A 23,130-nucleotide genomic window follows, 5' to 3' on the forward strand; every position below is an offset into this window, starting at 1 on the left:
TGGGTGCTTCAAAGATGATAGCGAATGTCGTGTGTTTTTATATGAAAAGTAATTTTGCCGTTTAGTTTAATAACCTTGTGTATTAAGACTTGAGATATAACTTAAGTAGGTACGTTGGTACGTAATCTACCTACATGTTTTCAGGAAAATACCTTCACATAATTTGGTGAATTAGTGTTCCGTATAACAAATTGGGCGTTTCACAATCACAAGAGTGTTTGTATGTTTTACGTTTTGATTCATACTACTATATTTACATATACTATATTTACATATTTCAGTAATTTTACCCACGGCCCTTGGCAACTACTTCACATATTTAGATAAGAAGTAGCCAATACCCACTTACTGCGGATTACAATGCGACTAGAGATAATTTTGACATAAGCTTCATATAAATTATAACTGTCTAACACTAATACAAATTTGTGCAAATCAGACCAGAAGCACAGATTAATTAAAAGTTACTACATCAAAAGTTTCATAGATTAGTGGGCAAACATACTCTTCAGGTTTATAATATTAGTACGTATTGATCTAGTTTTTAGTGCATGAAAATATCTCTGCCAACAATAGCAGTCCTGGTTGATAGGAAAATAAAAAGTTGAAATTATTCTTCTTTCCTTCTTCGGTCCTTTTTGGGAAGTCAGTCAAGAACTGTTTAGCCCACCCGGATAGAAAGTACATTATAGCTTTTTTTTAACGACGTCAAAAATCATCAAATGACCTCCCGCTGTGGGTTAGCAGCGGTGAGGGAGTGTTAGACTCTTACTGACTAAAAACTGTTGTGTTCCGTCGTAGGCCTTTTATGTACGCAGGACGCGGTATCTCTTTCGAACAACCCGCAGCCCCGGCAGAAGTACATTATAGCTTCACACGATAAATGGGCTATCTTACACAATTTTTTTATTTTAAATCGTGCCAGTGCTTTCTGAGATAACTGCGCTCAAACAAATAAAAAAATCTAATAAAAATAAACTTTCAATTTTTATAATATTAGTAGAAATTAATGTATTTATCAGTGCATGAAAACATCTCAGTCCGAAGGATCTCACAAGATATAAAGCGATGTTCACATGACATGACAATGGACGCAGTACAAAGCGGCAACTGCAATGCTCAGGCAGTTGTATGTAACATAGTGCACTCGGGTCGACTCGGGCCTTTGCTAAACGTTATTTGAGCATTCTACTGAAAGACGTTTATCTCTATGTTGTGGTTAAAGCTTGAGATAAATAGTAGTTAACTGCGGATTATAATAACCGATTCATCCGTTGTTTTTCGATTACAGATTGAAATCTTACACCCACAGTGAGTCGGTAACTTAAACGTAACAGTCACATTGTGAACGTTCTTCTTTTTGAGAAGACAGCCACTTCTTCTTCTTTGGCAAAACTCAAAGAAATGGTGGAGGGTGAACATCAAATTTTTGGTTATCAATCTTCATCGTTTGGTAGGAGTTTCAAATTGAGCCCAGTATCTGAAACAAAAAATATTCTATGTGAAACTTTAAGAACTGTCAAATTAATTTACTGGCTCTTAACATCCAAGCGATGCTTGAGAGACAACAAAAAAAAAGTCAGAAAAAAAATTACATTACTACATAAAGATCTCTGAAACACCTGCAACTATTCCAAATAAAACAGCTCTTCAAAAACTCCATAAAATACATCAGCATCGGCAGCAAAGAAACATCGCCTACAAACAAAACATCGTTTGTCCAAACGATTGAAATACTTACAGAATCGCTAACTTCTGCAATTTGAACAAATAAACTTTCATCCTTTAGACGTACTTTATGAACAAAGATAGGAAACTCCTTTGAACTGCAACAATCATTAAAGGTATGCCAATTACCTTTGGAAATAGATAGCTTGAATTTTGAGTTCGAATTCCGGATAAATTGTTTGAAGTATCCTAAAATGACCTTTATTGCAAAGAAGGGTCGTGTATTGTCTCAGTATATTTTTATTTACACTTTATGCAACACAAGACATGTACATAATGTACAAGGACGGACTTAATACCACAGGCATTCTTTCCAGTCAACCTATGGTATTGGTATGGTGATATTATGAGTTATATGACTCCATGGTTTTGAAAACACTTCTTATATTTATATAGTACTAGCTTTTGCCCGCGGCTTCGCTCCCGTCAACTGACTTCTCTACTTTACCCTATTTTTTTTTTCATAAGAACCTTCTCCTGACAATAACAAACACAACAAAAAAAGAATTAGCTAAATTGGTCCAGGCGTTGTTGAGTTATGCGCTTACCAACACATTTTGCGATTCATTTTTATATTATAGATGTAGCATACTGCCAAGGCATTTTTTGAATTATTTGGTGAAATACGTATAAAAAAAGTTTCATCTACAGAAAAGCTACGCTTAATTTCTTTATTTGAAAATTGAAATACATATCTGAAAAACGGCAAGTCAAACATTAAAACTGTTGAATTTGACAGCTCTTTTTTTCAGTATAGGTAGGCATTATAGACTACACTGCTACGCTATTGGAAACAGAAAAAAATACAAAAATAAATAAGACATGGATCGCAAGATCGACAGTATAGATTATAAAAACGCTAAACCCTATAAAAAGCAAAAAATAACTTCTAACACTACGTAAACTAAATTTTGTCGTGTCGGGGGACCGCTCTAATTCATTACTTTAAATACGTGTTTTTTTTAAACGAATGTTGTAATTAGGCAGGTATCATTTGATTTACGTAAGTATTTATGAAGGTAAAAAGCGGTCCCCCGACACGTCAAAATTTAGTTTACGTAGTGTTAGAAGTTATTTTTTGCTTTTTATAGGGTTTAGCGTTTTTAACCTTTTGTCATAATTATTGCGTACTTTTTTTGGGTCGGGGGTTTTTTTAAATTTATAATTTAATTTTATTTCATGCTTTTTAAAGGAGCTCCTTAATTTTTCCTTCTTTCATTTAATTTATTTTATCTTAAGATGGGGTCGCTATATGCGATCTCGGCCAAAGGAAGCTGTTTAACAATCCTCATAACAAACTGGCTCTGGGAGAATTGCACAGATTGAGAAACAGTAAAGATTAACCTTTGGACATTCTAGATTTTCAGCAAAAATGTAAATCGGTTTATCCGTTTCATTCCGGCATTCCAGGGTTTCATCCGCCACATCCCATTTCCAGCATCAGGTTCTCGTCAATCAGAAACATGAAGAGAACTCGTCAAGACAAATTCAACGAGCCCAAACTCGATGGGTTTACTAAAAGGCAGTTCAGGGTTACGTCTCCTACCTTCGTGCCCTAACAGCAGACCAGCTCAGTGGTTCCAAAATACATTAGTGTTTCAAATTTCAGATCCCACATATACTTGCAAGTAAACTGAGCGTGTAACATTCCTATCATATTTAGCAAACGAGCTGATGACCTTGAAGACCTGAACCGATTTCCACCAAACATAGCTAAGAACACTCCCGACTGACATACCTTTTAAACAAAAAAAAACGCATTACAATCGGATCATCCGTTTGGGAGCTACGATGCCACATACACACACACACACACACACACACACACAGACACGTCAAACTTATAACACCCCGTCGTTTTTGCGTCGGGGGTTAAAAATTATACTTACTGAAATTAATAGCCAAAATAACTTACACCAGCTGTTACCATTCAAAAACAACAATGAAAATGATAACAAATATCTAAAATGCTCAAAATTTGACGCTCAACAAATTGAACGAATCATCTCCTAAAGAAAACAGCTGTAGCTAAGCTGCTTAACTTGTTACACCCCGTTCCGCCATACAAAAACTTAGCCCAACTTTATCTTACCCATGGAGAACAAAATGAGTAGCGGAGATGCCATAACACAAAATCTCCTAGGAAAGTAGCGCGCCAAAATACGGGTGTTCGAGGGACGAGGAACGTTGCTAGCTTCACCTTTACTCGCCTCCTATATAACCCGGGCATTATGTTCAAAATAAAATTATCAATCAATGAAGACTTTGATACATTGGTTTTCGTTTGACAAGGAACCCGAACGCATCGTTAGTTGTAGAAACTTATCACGCCTCACCTAGATTACATTGACCTACAAGAAGGCGCCTGACCTACCTTTCTTATGACATCTCCACTATATTTCCTTACTCCGTGATCTTTGATCCCCCAAATGTCACAGCCACCTGACGGCACCAAATCGATTCTCGATTCAACCGATTCCCCATTCCGATTACGATTCAGATATCAGGCAAGTTTTTGACGCGGTCTGTCAAAAGTTTCGCGCGCAAACTTTTGCTTTAGGAAATAAGATGAATTGATGGCGCGTGTGTACGAAGGTGAAATATGGCTGTTTTGCTAATATTGATATTGTTCGAAAGAATGGGAGGAATTAGGGTGAATGGAAAGTTCTGGGTTGTTCTGGGTTGTTCGGGGTTCAGTTTTGAATATAGAACGCCATTACGTTCAAGTGATGTTGGCTGTTTTTTGAGTAGGTACTTGACGGAAAAAGACTTTGGGGTTTTTGTGAATTCGAAAATAGAATTTGTGTGGGTGGTCTGCTTATGATGTTATAAGAAAAAGGTTTGCTTGCTATAAAAAATAAAAGATTCTAATTTTGGCTGATTTACTTATTTTAATAGGTAAATATGTACATCAAATGCAAAATAACTGGTCAGATTGTTTGAACACTTTAAAATGATTCGCCTAGGCAGTTGGTCTTACTTGTATTCCATATTATAGATTTTAAATAATTTGAATACGTTTTTTTCTAATTGGTTCCAGAATCTAAATTCATTGTTGCTTAGAGATTTTCTGTGAATATTACAATAAGCTTACAAGTAGTTACAAGTTATTCGTTTTTCTTAGAATTCTAGTCTATAAAATAACAATGTTTTTAATGATCTTCGTTTCTCAGTAATCGCGATCATTAGTCATTTCACAAAGATATATATACCTAACTAAAGAACTTTTTCAGTCTTTTTTCACTTTTATTATTGAAAACTTAATATTTCAATTTTGCAATCCAAAAAAAAGCTTTGCTGTAGTTCATAAACTGTTCGATTAAATATTTTTCTTTTAATAAAAACTTATAGGTACTATAAAATACATGTGACTGCTTATTTAGCAATTAAAAATATAGAAAAAATGATTTTCAACCTTTTGTATCGCACCGCCAGTTGTCATTTATTTGCTGTCCCCGTATACACGCAACACCGCCCTTACGAGCCGAGCAATACCGCTCGGTAAAACCGATCCGAAAATCCGCTAGTATGAAATAGCTGCTATAGTACTAAAAAGTTCATTCCTTACTTCCCAATTTAATTTCAAGCACATATAGCACTATAATTTCTGTACATAACGTAGATATTCCAAGAACCACTATAGGCATTCACTACCCAGGTACTTCGGATAATTATGATCATTACATACGTCTGACTGATTCGCCTTGCATGCGTATCATGCATCCTTGCATATCATGTAAGACAGTCCTTATGAATAGGTCCTTATGACGTAGGTAGGATGCATTATGTAGATTAGTAGGTATTTAGAGGGTTAATGATGTCTTTAGTTAATTGGAGTTATACTCCATTTCAAATAACATTAGAAATTTAAGTAAACCTTTTTTACTGTTTGTTCAACCGATTTTGACTTTTATTCCGTAGACAAAAGAACGGAATTGAAAACAAAATAGTGGTTACAATACCAAGTATTTACTGCAGCCGCCTTAATCATACTACTAATGCAATAGAAGTCAAAATCGGTTGAACAAACAGTAAAAAAGGTTTACTAAAATTCCTAATGTTATTTTAAATGGAGTATAGGTTTTGATGAGATTATTTTCTGTACAGCTTAACTGAAAATGTGGTAAATTATGTAAGAGTTGCGTGAATATGTAGGGAGTGAATGACATTTATGACGCCTGACAGAGATTACTGACCTTTCTGGCCTAAGCAAGAAGAAGATGACTTACTTTTCCACGTAATTTCACCTGCTCTTTCACCCTACTATATCTTAGTCTATAGTAAGTAGTCTAGATTAGTCTAGATAGTAAGTATTCTATATTTTTAAACTACCCAGAAAAAGAGATGAATAACTCTGGCTGCTAAAAACTGATTTAGTTAATTCAAATATTCTGAATATTCATTACACATTTTATTTCTATGATCCAGCTTTGATATAACGACTTAATGATCCGATCAAATTAAGTTCCCCACTGAAGAACCACATCCTTTTTGAAATTACATTAAATCTATTGTCATTGTAGATCAACATCACACATTTCAATATTATCCTAAGTAACACTACCTTAAGCAACCCTTCTTCACCTACAATTCTACAAATTGAACTTGACATATAGGATAGAAACGTCATATAAATGTCACTTTTCAACTAGATGTGGTCGCCACATCCAATATATTTGCAAATGGAACACTCTATGAGATTGTGAAGAAAAAAAAGGTTGGATACTTTTCAGGGTTCTGTAACTGAAGGGTAAAAGGGACTCTGTTACTTAGACTTTGCTGTCTGTTTGTAACTAAGCTGTATTTTAGCTACCATGAAAGCTAGACATTTAACATTTTCACAGGTCAACGAGATTTTTATTTCATATAGACCTATAACAGGTGCTTAATAAATGTCACTAAATGTCTCTTAATAAATGGCACGGTTTTAAGGAGTGGGTCTCATGGAGAAGAATCGACAAGAAACTTAATAGACACTCTTTTCGAAAATGAAGTGTTATCAATATTTTATAGGTTGACTCCAAGAAAATATATAATTCTGTTGCCGCTATAACAACAAATACTGAAAACTAGAACATAATAAATGTCTTAGGAGGCTCCCATACAGCAAACGTGATTTTTTTGCTCCTGATAATGATACGGAACCCTTTATATGCGAGTGCAATTCACACTTGGCTTGTTTTCTCATGGTCGATGAACGAATTGACCTTACTAAAGGTCTCTGACCTTAGATAATATGTTTAGTAAAATGCAGTCTGAAAAGTTTGGCACTGCTGAAGTTTAACCCTTTAGTGGATAAACTATGTATATTTACATCGTTTTCAGAATATATTATTGTTCTCCTTTTGTTTTAGTGCAAAGGTTTTTCATTTATAAGTAACCAGTAGTTTTCCCGCGGTTCAACCCGCGTCCCGTGAAAACTACGGTCATTAATAAAAAGCCTAGCCTATGTGTTATTCTGATATATAAGCTATATTACTGACGCGTTTCATCAACATCCATCCAGTATTTTTTGGGTGAACGATTAACAAATTATACACCCATGCATGGTCGCAAACTTTCCCATTTATAATATAAAGGAGGATCATCATCATCATCATCAGCCTGTCGCAGTCCACTGCTGGACATAGGCCTCTCCAAGTGCACGCCACTGAGATCGATCGATACGATAAAGGAGGATAATTCACATATATTCCAAAATAGTTATCTTTTTGTGAAACGAAAATAATATTATTTTCTCTCTTTACAGATCGTTACAACATCCAGCAAGTCATTCAAAAGTAAGTATTATACCAATTCATCATTTTTAAAATCAGGTGCAGTTGCGTTTAGTAAGTATATTATGAACAGTTTTATCTAAAGCTACGTATACAACAGTTATAAAACACGTATTTGTGCCAAATTGCCGCCATTTGGCAAATAGCCCGCCATATTGGCAGGGTCTCCATATTCGTTGTGACAAACTTAATCCCAAACAAGAAATAACTGTTCGTTGTTTGCATTATTTTTGTGTTATAGAACGGTTAATATGCATATGTCAAGACTGAAGTGTTGGGACATCTAGTTAAAGCTAGATATAGCCGGCGATATGCATCCTAACTTCTTTATATACTTCACGTACTTCCTTATGTACCTCCCTAAATACTCCCTTATGTACCTCCTTAAGCGCTTTTCTTAATAGGTACTCCCCACATATCTTTATTTTTTTTGGTATTGCATCTCGCAGTTCAGCCTAGGAGGCCGTGTACTGCTTAACCGGAGTGTCATATCTTCTTATGTACTTCCTTATATACCACCTAAGTTAAGTGGTATGTCACCGACGATAACTAGCTTTAACCGGCTAGCACTAGATATATCCGCACTGAGGGCCGTAATACAATGTTTAGGGTTACAAAGCATGTTTCATATTTCTATATACCTATCTTTATAATTATCACAAGTACACAAAATAACCTTTCCATAGTTTTGAAAGTTGCATAAGTGAAAAAAAATCTGACACATGGGTGTAAATCGGTAATGAATTCAATCGATTAAAGAACTATAAGTATTCAGTTACAATATACATTTTAAATACATAATTTGTTTATTAATAGGTAGACAAGAGTTTTGTGAAACAATATAAATTGAAGTTCTCACGTCTAATATTTCTAGTTTGAACAGCGGCCCCCAAAAGTTTTAAACTTCACTGCAACTGACGTTTTGGACTAGTTAGACAAACTTGTGATGCCTGGTGTACGTGCTCTCATTTTGTTCTGTTAATATTTAGTTAATGGGTCAAACTGTTATTCATTTATCTTTCGTTTTTCCGCGTGTTTTCAGTAGGAAATATTATTATTTAGTCTATTTATTGTCATTTACACACAAATATGGTGATTATGACAAAATACTTCCATACAATAAATTCAAAACACAAAAATCCAGAAAAACAAGACTTTTGACTAATAATAAAAAAATATACGTGTACCTAAACGACTTTTTAAGAAATGATCTTGAAATTCGATTATCTTGAAAGGGGTCAACTTTTTCTCAGAGTATCCCAAGGTCAAATCTCTCCGTATTGACATATACTATCACCTCATGAAAGGATACGCACTACTTGCAAGTAACCCTGTATATAGCATAGACCCGGGACAATAATACGGGATAACTTTAACATGTATTTTTGTATATTTTACAATATTAATAACAACTGAAAATAGGTCCTACAGTACCAATAAATCTACGAAGCGTAATTTAGTCAGACCAGCTGTGCCGGCAATGTATTGACTTCATAACTGAAATAGGTTCTGTAGATGAGAACCATACAACCACATGGGACTTAGAAAAATGAAGGAAATATTTAGGGCCCGGAAAAAACCTTGCGTCACGTATAAAAATATGAAGACTCATTTTTAGGGAAATATCTCACTTTGAAGGGTCTTTTTTCATGCCTAGGGTCAGAGTTTTTTCCAATCCACCTGACAGCCTCTGACGTGGAATTTAAGAACGACCGCTACTGGTGACTTTGTGGAAGTTTTAAAACCCCACCCAAACCACAAAGCGATTTCGGCACGTTTCTGCGTACGGTAGCCGCGCTTGCGACCGCGTGGACAACATATACCTATTATATCAAAGGGAGTTGGGCATATTTTAGTGAAATTATGAAATACTTTCTTAACACAGCAAAAACCCATTAATGTACTTAGATATAAATGTTTTATCTTACAAAACCGGGTGAGCAATACTTGTGTTGGTAAATGTAAAAAGACATTAAGTATCTTTGTGTGCGTAAATTCTGGAACGCTCTGTAGTGGCCGATTAGCCGAGTCATACATAGACAATGTTCATATACATTTAGGTTCGCATACAAGCAGGGATTTCTGGTGAATTCATTTAAACAAAATTAAATTCTTTCCACAATTAATTATAAACAAAAACACATTTAACACAGAGTCTTTATAACGAAGAACACCTAAAATCGAAAACCACAGATCGAGGAAGGTTTAGACCTTCCCTTACGTAAGATTAGATTAAACGCCTATTAAGCCCATCCGACCGTCGAGTCCTGTGGTTGGAGATACACATTGTACATAGTCCGTTGATATCCTACGTAATCCCTCCGCTTTCCAATCGGTAGGATCAGTGTTTAATTAGGTCACAGCTTTATATTATTATCTATACTATCTAATATCTATACTAATATGTATAATAAAGAGGAAAAATATTTTTGTTTGTTTGTACCGTAAAACGCTCCGAAACTACTGAACCCCTTTAAAAAATTCTTTCACAGTCTGAAAGCTACATTTTTCCCGAGTAACATTTTTATTCCGGTACGGGCATTAGTTTCCACGGTACGCGGGCGTAACCACTTGAATACGGCTAGTAGTAAATAATATTGCGATTCGTTAGTTATTCTGTCTGTTCTGCTTTTACAATGGTGACAAACCATTTGAAATTTTGATTGAAATATGCAATTAACATGATTAAATGCAATCGTATGGAGAAAATTGCTGTCAATTATGACACCTCCGCTTGTAATTTTTTCTTTAAAATGCTGATTTCAAAACCAAAAAATGCTTCCCAGACACTTTTTTAAACCAACCAAGAAGTATTCACACGTTTTCCCAATATCTCATGCAGACTTACAAAGCAATTTATAAGCTGGACAGTACTAAGTATAGCTATAAACCTGTCTAGACATTCTAGGTGCTACAGACCGCTGAACCATAACTATTGGAACATTTATATCAGCAAACACGGATTTTGAACTTCCAAGTTTGCATTGATAAATTGCATCTGAATCTACAGCTAGTTGTCTTTATGACTGCCATTTATTAGTGGTGTAGAGGGTGTTGTCTTCTGTGAGTTTAGTTTATCTTAATATAAAAGATTTTGGCTGTCATTTGAATGTCTTTGGCAGTCGTTACTGGTTCCCAGAAGCCAGTAAGTCTGACACCAGACTTACCTATTGGTATCTGGGTTTAGGTGGTCAGACAAGCAGGTTCCTTTTAAAACACCGCTGCTCAGCTGGAAGCCGACCCCAACATAATTGGGAAAAGCTAGGCAGATGATAAATCATTATATTGCAGTAAATTCCCAAAATGACCTAGGTCATTATTGACTGAAAACCACAAATAATTGATTTTATCTTTCGAAATAGAATAAATAATAGTGCAAATAATTTACCTTTTTATAAAACTTATTTTATCTACTAAACAGTTTAATAAGCTTACATTTGTACCGACTTTATTCACTAAGCCGAGGCTTAAGAAAAAGATAAAGTCTGTCTAGCTTAAACTTGTATCTTAACATTTTTTTTCAGCCTAGAACGCCCATAAATCGCTCCTAAATCCTCAAACATTTCAGAAAAACAACAGAAAATTATTCACGAAAACATGTTTCTTTTTTACTAAATTCCCATTTCATTGTTTACAATGGGAAAAAGCATTATCATTTATTTACCGGTACTGGGAAAAAGTTATCAGTGGTAATTTACAATTCTAATATAAACGTTTTTCATCAAACTGATGGTAAATACATACAAATTGAATGGTTCATTTGTTTTATACGGAACAAAAAATTAAAAATAAACTGCTTTGTTCTTGTAATGAGATGAAAAGATTTGAAGAATACATCAAAGTCTTGTTTTTTTAGGGTTCCGTACCTAAACAGTAAACGGGACCCTATTACAAAGACTTCGCTTTCCATCTGTCACCAATATGTGCATATCGCATAACCGCGGTAGTTATACAGTTGGAATTTTTTGCCACAACAAAGCTGGAATATACGAAATATCCTAAGGGGCTTCTACCTCATAACTAAAGTGTTTTATTGTTTGAAAGTATCGATAAAGATAAATTATACGGAACAATTCGTGCGCAAGTCCGTCTCGCACTTGGCTATCTTTTTAATGATACAATATTATATATTTTTGCGTGGGCAGAAATTTTAAGGTGGGATTCGGATCCGCGCGTCTATCGCTTGCGGCCGATGACCGAGACGGTGACGATTCGATTCCCATTCTGTAACCAGTGATGCATAACCATCGACCATCGTTTGCACGCGACAGACGCGTGGATTAGAATTGCACCTTATGTTATAAGAGATATCATATATGTAAGTATGTTTATCACAGGGTACTCATTGAGATTAAGTTTTCTATTGAGATCGTCGTTTACCAATAAAACTGCATTAATGTAGAAGTCCACTCTTCAGAATTTCAGCTCTTTAACGATTTAATAATCTTCACGAAAATACCTACTTAAATTGGTACCTGAAAATACTTTTATTAGAACTATAAAACCATGAAACGCTATGTTAACAAAAAGACAATAATATCGTAAATACAAAAAACTTCACTTAAATAACAATAAAGATGTAAATGGCTGTCATAAAATGATACATAAAAAGCGAAAGTTTCCGGGAATCGAAGCACATAAAATGGATATTTTCGACGAATGATAGGTACAACGTATAAAAATGAGGTTTTACATAAAAAATAAATGATTGAAACGAATGCTGTGGGTTACGATATTGTTATTGCTTTCATTTGTGTGAAATGTAATATGGTTGATAGCCTTTGTAACAGTCGATTGATCATCAGGTTAAGCAACGCTTGGCGCAATCAGTCTGTGGATGGGTGACCATTTATGCCATGATAAGTTTCATGACATCTTTGGTAATCGTTACGGGTAGCCAGACGCTAGAAATTCTGACATCGAGTCTTACCAACAGGTATTGGGTTGCCCAGGTAACTAGATTGAGGAGATCAGCTGATAGGCAGTCAATCAAATCAAGAATAATAACACAGACAAAATCGCAGGCTAGTGTTTCATAACGTGCATGTAAACAACTATTTATCAAAAAAATAAAAACCGTGTTACCAGCCCAGTTAAACACAAAATAAGTTCTTGACAAACTAGCTTCGTTAGCGACAAGTTAAATATTTCATGTTTTCCCAGTAGGCGGCCTACTGAATGGGAATTTAAATAAAAGTGCTTAGTACGAGTGCTTGGTAGTTCCATTATATTAGTTTTGTTAAAGCTCCAGGTAAAGTTGGTGTTTGTTTTAAAGAATAATGGACTGAAATGTTTGTGGACATTTTCCGAATGGGTAACAATGGAAATAGATGGAAAATTTTAAAATAAAATAAAAACACTATATAAAAAAGGGACGGCACTATTGCTGTTTACTGCATCCCACTCTCACAAAGCCTGAAAAATAAAGAGAAAATTAATTAATTAATGCGTAAAACAATAATTAATTGTAATTGTTGTTGTTAATAATTCGTTATGTTAATCACCCAACATGCATATAAATATTATCGAAATTGAACACAATTGAATCTATATCAGACCGACTAAAAAGTTTGATTGAATGACACCTTCAAAATAAACTATATACCGTCTATCGGACAAACTATCAGCCAATAGCTTAGCCTGTAGTGTTCAAAGCCTCTTACCCCTAAAATCTCTTATTTAATCCTTTTTCAAAAAAGTAAATAGAACTTAGGTACATTAAGCCCACTCACTGAAAGAACCCAAAAGGGCTCAAAAGAGTTCTAAATAAATCCCGAAGTAATTATTAAGTGAGAATGAGTTGGTGATCTCGTTACGGTAGCGGAGTCATCAACGTAATTTGAAACAACTTGACGAGTTTATAAAACTGAGATTGCTTGTTAACTGTAATTTGTGAGGTGCAGTTTGGGTAGGAAAGAGATAAGGTAAGATTTAGTAAGATTATTCAAGGGGTATAAGAATGTCATAACGTCGCTCAGGTAACAATACCGCGCAAGTTTTAGACAAAATTCCAGGAGAGATACAAAACTGATTATTATCTTTGAACTACTTCCGACAACTATGTATAACAACAATAACGCGTTGCGATTGGACAATTTAAAAAAAATCTACCATCATTCGATGCGCACCTACAAAATCTATTCAATGAAGTATAAAATGTCATACGACCAATTTTCGACTTACATGGTATTTGTTACCTAAGCGACGGTAAAGAGATTCTCAGTAGAAAGATAACTGTTTTGGAACCTTTGTCAGATTGTGGCAATTACTATACTTCTAATAATAATAACTAAAAATTGAGGACACGGGTGTAGGTATAAAGTTGAACAGTTCAAATAACCAGGCGTTAGGTTAATCGACGCACGGATAATGTAGACAAAACAGGTTAAGAATATAAATTAGTAACATTCAATCATCCACTTCATTTCCTAATTAATATTTACTGAAAACAGTCAAACTCTTTACTAAGATTAAAATATACATAGACATAAGATCAAGAAACAATTAATTACAAAATCTTTGGCCCAATAAGGCCTCATTAATATCAGCCGCTTTGTAGAAGATAATTAATTAGTACCGGCTGCCTAATTAATCGGAGAAGGCATTCATTTATGATTAACGACGGTTTTATTTCGTATAACATAAATAGAAAAGGCTTGATGTTAATTAAGTCAATTATTTTATAGGAAACCTTTCGACTTCTTGTTGCCATGGCAACGGTATTATAACAATTTGACAGTTGTTGTCAAATTATTTTTTCATCTGAAGCTCAGGATTTTTGGCGCGCTTGTGTAGTAATGTAATCGTATTTTTTACTGTCGTGATATCAGTAACAACCACAGTTTTGAGAAAACAAGGATAAGAGTCGTTTTTTCCCTTGAATAGTTTTTCCCTTTTCCCGGATGATTTTGACCTATCTAGATTCCTGAGATAGATAAATAATTGGCAAAAGGTAGTTTAAAGTACCTAAGGTTTTTTTTTAATTTTTAAGGCACTTAAGAACCCGTTAATTATTATGGCTTACATGTTTTAGCTATACAATAAATAATCAAATCCTTTCCTGGAAGACTGCTTGTAAAGCATCGGATTCGGGCGCAATTCTCTGAAAACTTCAGATGGCTTGAAACCTCAGCCTAAATAAACATGGCAACATTAATGAAAATTTTCCAAAACATAATGTCTACTTAGATATATTGCGAAAATACAGGATTATTCTTGGAATTATTAAAAGCCTATGTGTTAAAATATTACACGTAATTATTATTGTAAAATATTTATTAATTTTCGCGTACGTATACTATAATGTTTTTTACTAACTACATTAGCAAAGAGGACAATCATTCAAGTTAGACTTATAAGCTGTCATTTGCATCAAGTTAAATTCAGGGTATAATGACAGTTGTACGTATGCTTAACTAAACTTTTAGAAAGTAATATATTTAGGTGCACAGAAATTACGAAACTTTGGCTCGGCACTAATAAAACTAAATTTGACATCACCACCCCTTACAATAACCAAAATACCCATTAATAAAAACCAAAAATCACATATAAAAAGCTACGTTTTTCAAAAATAATAGCCGTTAAAGTTGAACGTGATATTGTAAGCATAAAAGCGATCAGTTGTCACATCCAGTCAAGCACAGCGCAGCTTCCAGCCATGCATCAGTCAGCTGTGACACTTAATTGGTGTTTATGTTGCTGGGATAAAAAGTACTTTATATATAAAAAAAGGTTTTATGTGTTGTCTATATTAATATTATAAAGAGGAAAACTTTATTTGTTTGGTTGTAATGGATAACCTCAAAAACTTCTGGACCGATTTTAAATATTCTTTCACCATTAGAAAGCTATATTATCTGCGAGTAACATAGGATATATTTTATCCCGGTGCGGGCAGCAGCTCTCACAGGACGCGAGTGAAACCGCGAGAAAACGTCTAGTGAGTAATATTTTCATGTCAATATAACAACATAGCTTAAATAAGCAAATGTTTTTTTTAACAAAACCGACTGCAATTTAACCTTCTTAGTCTGACAAACTGACTTTGTTATGAACTGCATCAAAATCGGTTCATACGAACGTGTGATAATTTTGTTAATATGTATTTCTACTTTCATACAAACAAAAATAAATCCTTGTAGAACACTAGTACTACTCAGCTACATCCGGATAGATTGGAAGCCGACCCCAACATAGTTGGGAAAAAGGCTCGGAGGATGATGATGATTTCATACAAACATACAGGTCAAACTGAGATCACTTAAGTCAGTAAAAGCCCAAAAAGTCATGTTATTATATTAGGTAGATATCTACTGGTTTTCTTACCGTATTCTTCTTCACCACAGTAACAAAAATAACACTAAACTTAAAGTGTAATCGTTTGAAAATGTGAGCATCAACTACAAGCATTTGCTATACCTATAAAACCGACTTCTAAAAGCCAACGAACTGCCAAGACGTTGTTTAATCTACAAGTTAAATCATTCTGCCACCATTTGCAATCGCTCACAAACTTATGATGGTGTTGCCAACAAAATAATTATTTATATTGACAATTCGGTGGCAACTCCGACTGAGTTTCGGATAAATAATCTATGTTTGTAAGTACTTTTTAAAGAGTGTTTAAAGTTGAAATAACTTTGGTAATGAATTTAAATGGAACATGTGGAATCGTTTGTTTTGTGAATCTTCGTTGCTATATTTAGAAATGCGGTTAAAAGTTAATGCTTGGAACAAAAATTGTGGATTTAGATTGATGTTTGTCAATCACGCTTGAGCTTTTTTTTCCGGGTGCGGAATGTAAATCAACCACAAATATCTATGTAGGTACTAGTCATTAAAAAAAAACGATGTACATAGTGTGTTTGTTTGTACCCTAGAGGCTCTGAAACTATTGAACTGATTGATACATTCTTTCACTGTTGAAGAGCTACTCTCTTCCCGAGTAACATAGGCTATATTTTATTCCGGCAGTAGTTCCCACGGGACGCGGATGAAACCGGGGAAAAATTGCTGTGTATACAGTATATCAGAATAAAATGTATGAAGGTATATAGGCAAGTTATATATACCTACACTTGATTGAAGTAGCCCTCTTTGAAAAGCGGAAAAATCCGCTGGCGTAGCTAGTAAGTTATATTATTTTTATCAGGGTAGCGGGAAGTTTCCACGCCACTGGACGGGTGAAACCGCAGGAAACAACCAATGAAAGATAGGTATATAAACTATTTCACCAATTTCTAGTTTAACCCCTAATAAATTAGCCTAAAATACCGCTCATTAGCATTAGAAGTTAATTGCAATGTAATTATGAAACCCGTATCTATCATGTGATATAACAGTTTCATTAAAATCGGCTGCAGCGTGTTCAAACACGATAATTAGTGGCTGATATAGATACGGACAAATTGGTTTAGTATTAGCACAGATTTTATTAGAATGTTGTTAATGTTAGGGTGTTTTCATCATCATCAGACTTTTATCGTATCGTTTCTATGCACCGGCCTAGGCTCACACAGAGAAGGATTAAGCATCTCAAAGGATTTTAAAAAGAGTCTTAAGATACAAGAAACTTTATTAGTATACTTAGACATAAGCTTATATAGAATTATTATTAGCTATAAAAATACAAAAAAGTTCATCATGATAGGCCTCTTAGGCGTGAAAATCATCATCTCCCGAGGCTTTTCCCAACCTTGTTGAGGTCGGTTTCCAGTCTAACCGGATTTAGCTGAGTGTTTTACAAGGAGCCACTGCCTATCTGACCTCCTCAACCCAGTTACCCGGTAAGTAATTTTTAAATAAGAATAATTCTTAATAGTATTTAGATATGGTTGGCAATATAGCTGGATAGCTTACGTTTTAACTGACGGCCAGATTTAAAATTTACCCTACAATGGAGTCTGTTTCTCGATATCGTTGTAAAGTCATTTTTTAAGCTTTTTCATATGAATAATGAAAATATTAAAGATAATAAATTATGTACTTAAATAAATAAAGATCCCCAATAATAATTAACATCTCATATCAACCGCAGACATGAAAATTGCATTGATTATTATCTTTGCGTCCCATATTTTTGGCAATATAACAAAGTAACCGCAAAATGTGCTTTACCACAATACACTTAAAGTTTAATTTTGAATAATTGAGTAATAAATTGAGATTTAAATTCCAATAATTAATTTCCCACTGTTCATTTGGTTAAGTAAGTTGTTCGTTTACTTAATAATATGAATGATTTTATTTATTAAATTCTGCTTGAGTTTTTTTTTATACATACACTAACCGTTTTCCCGCGGTTTAGCCGCGTCCCGTGCTACTGCCCGCACCGGGATAAAATGTAGCCTATGTTACTCGCAGATAATATAGATTTCTAATGGTGAAAGAATATTTAAAATCGGTCCAGTAGTTTTTGAGTTTATCCATTACAACCAAACAAATAAACAAACAAAGTTTTCCTCTTTATAATATTAGTATAGATAACACAAACGTCGATTGGTATCCCTTTTTGTGCGTACCAAAAATGCCTGAAGGACTGGTAAATATACGTCTGAAAATTACTTTGTATGTCAGTATATTACGTTTTCACAATTGACCAGTTTTACGTGAATTATTTCGAAGGTAAATGTCGCATGACGCGACTGCAGTGACCGAAGTCTCACGTTCTATTCTCAATTGAGTCCAAAATCGCTTGACGTCTATATTATTTTTATTTCGCATTTTGAATTTATTTATTGATATCTAAACACAGCTAATTTTATCTTTACAGGTACTTAGCCTAATACGACAAAAATAGTTGATACTTACAAAGAGTCACAAAGAAAACTCACAGCGTACAACTAAAAATGCACTAGGAAAAATTTCGTTTCGGTCCAAAAAGTGACGAGGAAAATCAAAGAGTACAATTTTATTCAACCGTTTTCACTCTTCCGAATAGTACGAACTTGATTGAGTCTCCAGTAATCAACAAGTCAGCCTTTAACCCTTTTTGTATCGAGCTTCGCAATTAGCACATCCCTAGTATCGATAATTGTCACTGCACTATCGTTGAACCATGAATCGGGCGTCGATTGCTTTACAAAATAATGATGTGGTTAGTAGGGCTGTATTTTATCGATAGTTTTATATGATTACCAGTATTTTTCCCCCGGATTCACCTGCATCCCAAGGGACTTCTCGTACCTATATATAAACAGCCTTCGTGAATTATAGCGTAGTTTTCCAACAGTGAATGTTTTTTTTAATCGGTTCAGAACTTTCAGTAAACGTTGATGTTTTACAGGTACAAAAAAATACATATAATGTGTGCATCATTTTTCCATTTTATTCAATGTTTTAAAGTAGATAAAAATAGCAGAAGAAATAGTTTAACCAAAAGAATTATAATACGAAATCGTAAAAAAAAAGCATTTATAAAAAAAATGGTTATTACAAATTGGATGACTGTTTTTGCTCAACATCTTATAATACATTTGTTTTTATAACATTTATCTCATCAACGATAAAATATAAATAACCGGCCATTATATAAAATGTTTTTGATTAAAAGTATTCAGGGTTGAGAACTAACACAGATTTTTTTAAGTTGCAAGTTTATTCTATGGCCGTCGGATGCTTGATGTAAAAAATAAATAAAACAATATAAACGCTTTTTATAGCAGAAAGTCAAATATTCCGAAAAAACAAGCATTTTGAAATAACGAACTATGGCATTTAAAATCCCAGAAATATTCCAATTTCAAAAAAGCCCTTCCACTTATTTGAATTTCTAGTCCAATTTATACTAAAGATAAGTACTTATTCGAACCAAATAATCTAAGATAGTTCGAAAAGAACTTCTGAAAGTAGTTAATTCCTATGCTAAACCGCCAGTGCATGAGATTGTCCTACACAAGGAGAAGAAAAAATAGCGAAGATATCATAAGAACCTTAGGTCAGACGCCTCCTTGTAGGTCAACCAATGTGCGTTAGGCGAGATCAGTAACTACAGCTAACGAGACGTTCGGATTTCTTGTCAAATAAATCCTTCAAATATTGGTCTTGATTGATTGGGTGATTTTATTTTGAAAATAATGGGTGGGTTCCATAGAAGGTGTGTAAGTAGTGTAAGTAGGTAATATTCGTCATTCCGTTCATTTTTTTTTTAATATGTGATTCATTGTTACGGATGAGCATATGATTTGTGTATTAATGTACAGTTTAAAATCCTGTCTCCTCTTTATTACCTCAAAATCTATACATGAATTGTAAAACTGACAACGAATGAGCCTGGAACTCACGACACAGGGAATCCTAGTGTGAGTTTCAGGAATCAAAACAATTACATGTAATTTTTAACAATAAATTATTCTTTACTCCCTAAACACCAGCAGTTTAGCGCGCTACTTTCTTAGGCGATATTGCGTTATGACATCTCTGGTAGTTATTTTGTTCTCTAGGTACCAAAAGACGCAAGTCGAGGCCAATTCGCCGTCACATTACACAGTTAGCGCGGGAAATTGCTACTGGCATTCGTTTTGGCGCCAAAACACAGGGTTGCCAGCGCTTAATTTTCCTTCCGTGTACAAAGCAAAGGAGGTTTTAATAAACGACTTGTTTTGTTTTACTTTGTTATTTTGGAATCGCTGTGCTGTTAAATTGGGAGGTATTGTATGTGAGATATTTTGAAACTGTTTATTTTAGAAGTTTATTATACATCACATATCTTTACGCCAGTTTTGTTCGGAAGTGGTAGGCAGGAGTGTAGGTTGAAACCCTATCCTTACTGACAGTATAAATGCCAAAGTAGCTCTATATGTCCGTTTGTCTATTGGGCTTTCACGCCAAAACTGCCATTTCGATTTAGATATGTGTAATTGGGAACTCTAAAACCTGGGCAAGAACACAAGTTAACCTTAAATATCAGTGCTGATCAGTTGTATAAAAATCAAGCACAGCAAAAACCGCGGGAAACAGCTAGTCTTAAATAAAATAAGAAGATACTATACCATCTTTACATAACGACCTCTTTTTAATATCAAGGTCTTTTTATCCTATTTTCTCTCTGGCAACCCTAGAACGGGGCAGCCGCTAATGACCACAGATTATACTAAACAGTTTGCGGGCCGCATCGATATGAGATCATTATGACTGGACCGGAATCTTGGTTTTACTAATATTCTCTAAGATTTGGGTAAGCGTGGAGGAATATAGTATAACAATTTTTTGTAGGCTAGGTTTTTTTTGTAATTATATATGGACTAATGAGCATTTATGTTTTGAGAGAAGTTTGATATAAAGTTAATATTATTTTCTAAAATGTAATTTTCTTTCACATGGTATCTTAAACATGTTAGTGAAGCCTTTACTTGTATTAAAGTATTTTAGAGGTATTTATGAAAATCTGTGCTGTTACCAGTTATAGTTCATCATGAAAATGGATTTTTCCTGACTTGATTTCCAGACTTTTACGAATTTCTTTTTCGAATTTTCTACAATCGCTCGCATGTATACATTATGTACTTCGCACAGAGCAAATAATGACTAGTTTCTTACTTCTGTAAAAAATAATTTTGTAAGAAAAGTAACATCCAAACGACTGACAAAGATGCCCAAAACTACCCATAAGACAGAGTTTAAATTCAATAGCCACGCCACCGAAAGACAGACATCTAACCACATGCATCTCATATTCATCACATATTACGTCCAACATAGATCCAACTTGAAAGCTACTTACGTATGTTTCATTGCATGAGGATCTAAGTTACCAGACTTAAGTTACAGAACTTAAGTTAGTGATCTAGCTAAACCTCTGCTAACTAGTTGTGTGAGTGAAGTGCAAATGGGTTTTGCTGGACGGGGAAGTTTCGTTGATATGGGATTTTAAAGTTTGGATCTCCTTTTTGCGTGCGTGGTTGGGTAAAGTTTTAAATGGGGTTTTATGTCGTGTAGCTGTGTAGAGAATGAGGTATGGGTCATCTCATCTTCCGAGCAATTTTCCCAACTATGTTGGAGTTGGCTTCCAGTCTAACCGGATGCAGCTGTGTACCAGTGCTTTATAAGGAGCGACTGCCATATCTGACCTCCTCAACCCAGTTACCCGGCAATGACAGTTATCGGTATTAAGACATTTTTTAATTACTATTCGTTTCATGCGGTTTCACTCGCTTTTTTCTGCGTGTTTTTCTAAGTGGTGAAATTTTCAATATCGGTTCAGAAAATAAGTATACAGAGAAATAAGTATTTATAGAGTAGTATAGATATATATGTACTTCCTATTCCTAGGTATATTATACTCTTAAAATTATTAAAATGTGCGTGTTACAGTGAAATGTCTATATAATAGGTTTTAGAACCAATTCTATGTTTGAAATTTTCGGTTAACAATATTTTGTAATTAAACAGTGTACTTATATTGTAATTAATTTAATTGGTTTCATGTGTATCACAGCTGATAAATATTATTCTAATAACTTTGCTATATCGTGTGCAAATATTTGAGTTATGTCTGAAATATAACAAACCAGCTATTCATATCGCGCCTACCACAATGTTTTCGAATTAAAATTAATTTTAGATCTAATATTAATCCGAAGAGTTCATTGGTGGTTCAGTGGTAGGTACATAAAGGGCTTAAGAAGGAACATAATGGGTTTTAGTCAGTAAGAGTCTGACACTCCCTCACGCTGCTAACCCACAGCGGGAGGGGTCATTTGATGATTTGCCATAAAAAAGATGGTAAGTATATTAATTACTTGGGTGCATGTCTATATCTATTTAAAATTCATAGTATAAAGTAAGAACTTATGGTGTTTTATCTGGGTCATATTTATATCAATGTTCTTTCAATAACTGTAAATTCTAAAACTTCCCTTGGTTTATAATTTTAATCATGGGATTTCCGACACGAACGCGAAGGACTTTAACTGGATTCAAGGTCAAATGTCAAATTCAGAGGCTTATTGAATGCCCTTGGATTAAAATAAACATAATTTTTAAAAGTCACTTTGGCAATTAGAGTTTTGTACTTTTTCAAGTGTTTAAACTCTTATCCGTTGCCCTACACACCATTTACAACTTTAAATAAAAAAAATACATCAATCATTCGAGAACGTTCGAAAATTTCGATGAAAATAAATGGTTTCGCAACATGGCTGCCCAAATGCAATTTCTAAAAGTCATTCTATCTATTTTTAATCTGTATTCTGTCATGCATGTGCCTACAACGTTGATACCTCAGTGAGTTTTCAATTTTATTGCTTTAAAAGCTTTTAACTAAAACCTTTATTGATTTTTAGCCAGTTAATTTGTAAAACGTACGGGCTAGATTTTGTAACAAACACAAAAAAAACAAGTTTGATTAGAAAATTCACAACTGGCAATTCCAAAGTGGTTTTCATTTTCAAATAAATCTATCAAGATTTCAATTTACAAATTGATCAAAAGAACTTATTTTTAAAATTATTCCAAACTTCATTACATTTAGGTATTTTATTTCTATCAAATAAAGTCTTTAGTATAAAATAAAAATAGGTATATCGCAAATAGAGTTTTTATGAATCTTAAATCAGCTTTTATTAAATGGTCCTATCATACGTAGAAATAACGTGAGCTTACAATTATTTATTTATTTTTAAAT

General features: G+C 34.2%; 1 protein-coding gene across 1 annotated transcript in view; it reads left to right on the forward strand.

Annotated features, from left to right (window-relative positions):
• The window catches only part of LOC110371493 (sex peptide receptor), a 285,637-nt gene that overhangs the window by 182,473 nt on the left and 80,034 nt on the right, over positions 1-23,130 (forward strand). The window contains exon 4 of the mRNA XM_064042429.1: positions 7,478-7,508. The gene's annotated coding sequence lies outside the window, so the exon portion shown is untranslated. The remainder of the gene's footprint in view (positions 1-7,477; positions 7,509-23,130) is intronic.

This window comes from Helicoverpa armigera, chromosome 28 (assembly GCF_030705265.1).
Source record: "Helicoverpa armigera isolate CAAS_96S chromosome 28, ASM3070526v1, whole genome shotgun sequence".
Taxonomy (NCBI): Eukaryota; Metazoa; Arthropoda; class Insecta; order Lepidoptera; family Noctuidae; genus Helicoverpa; species Helicoverpa armigera.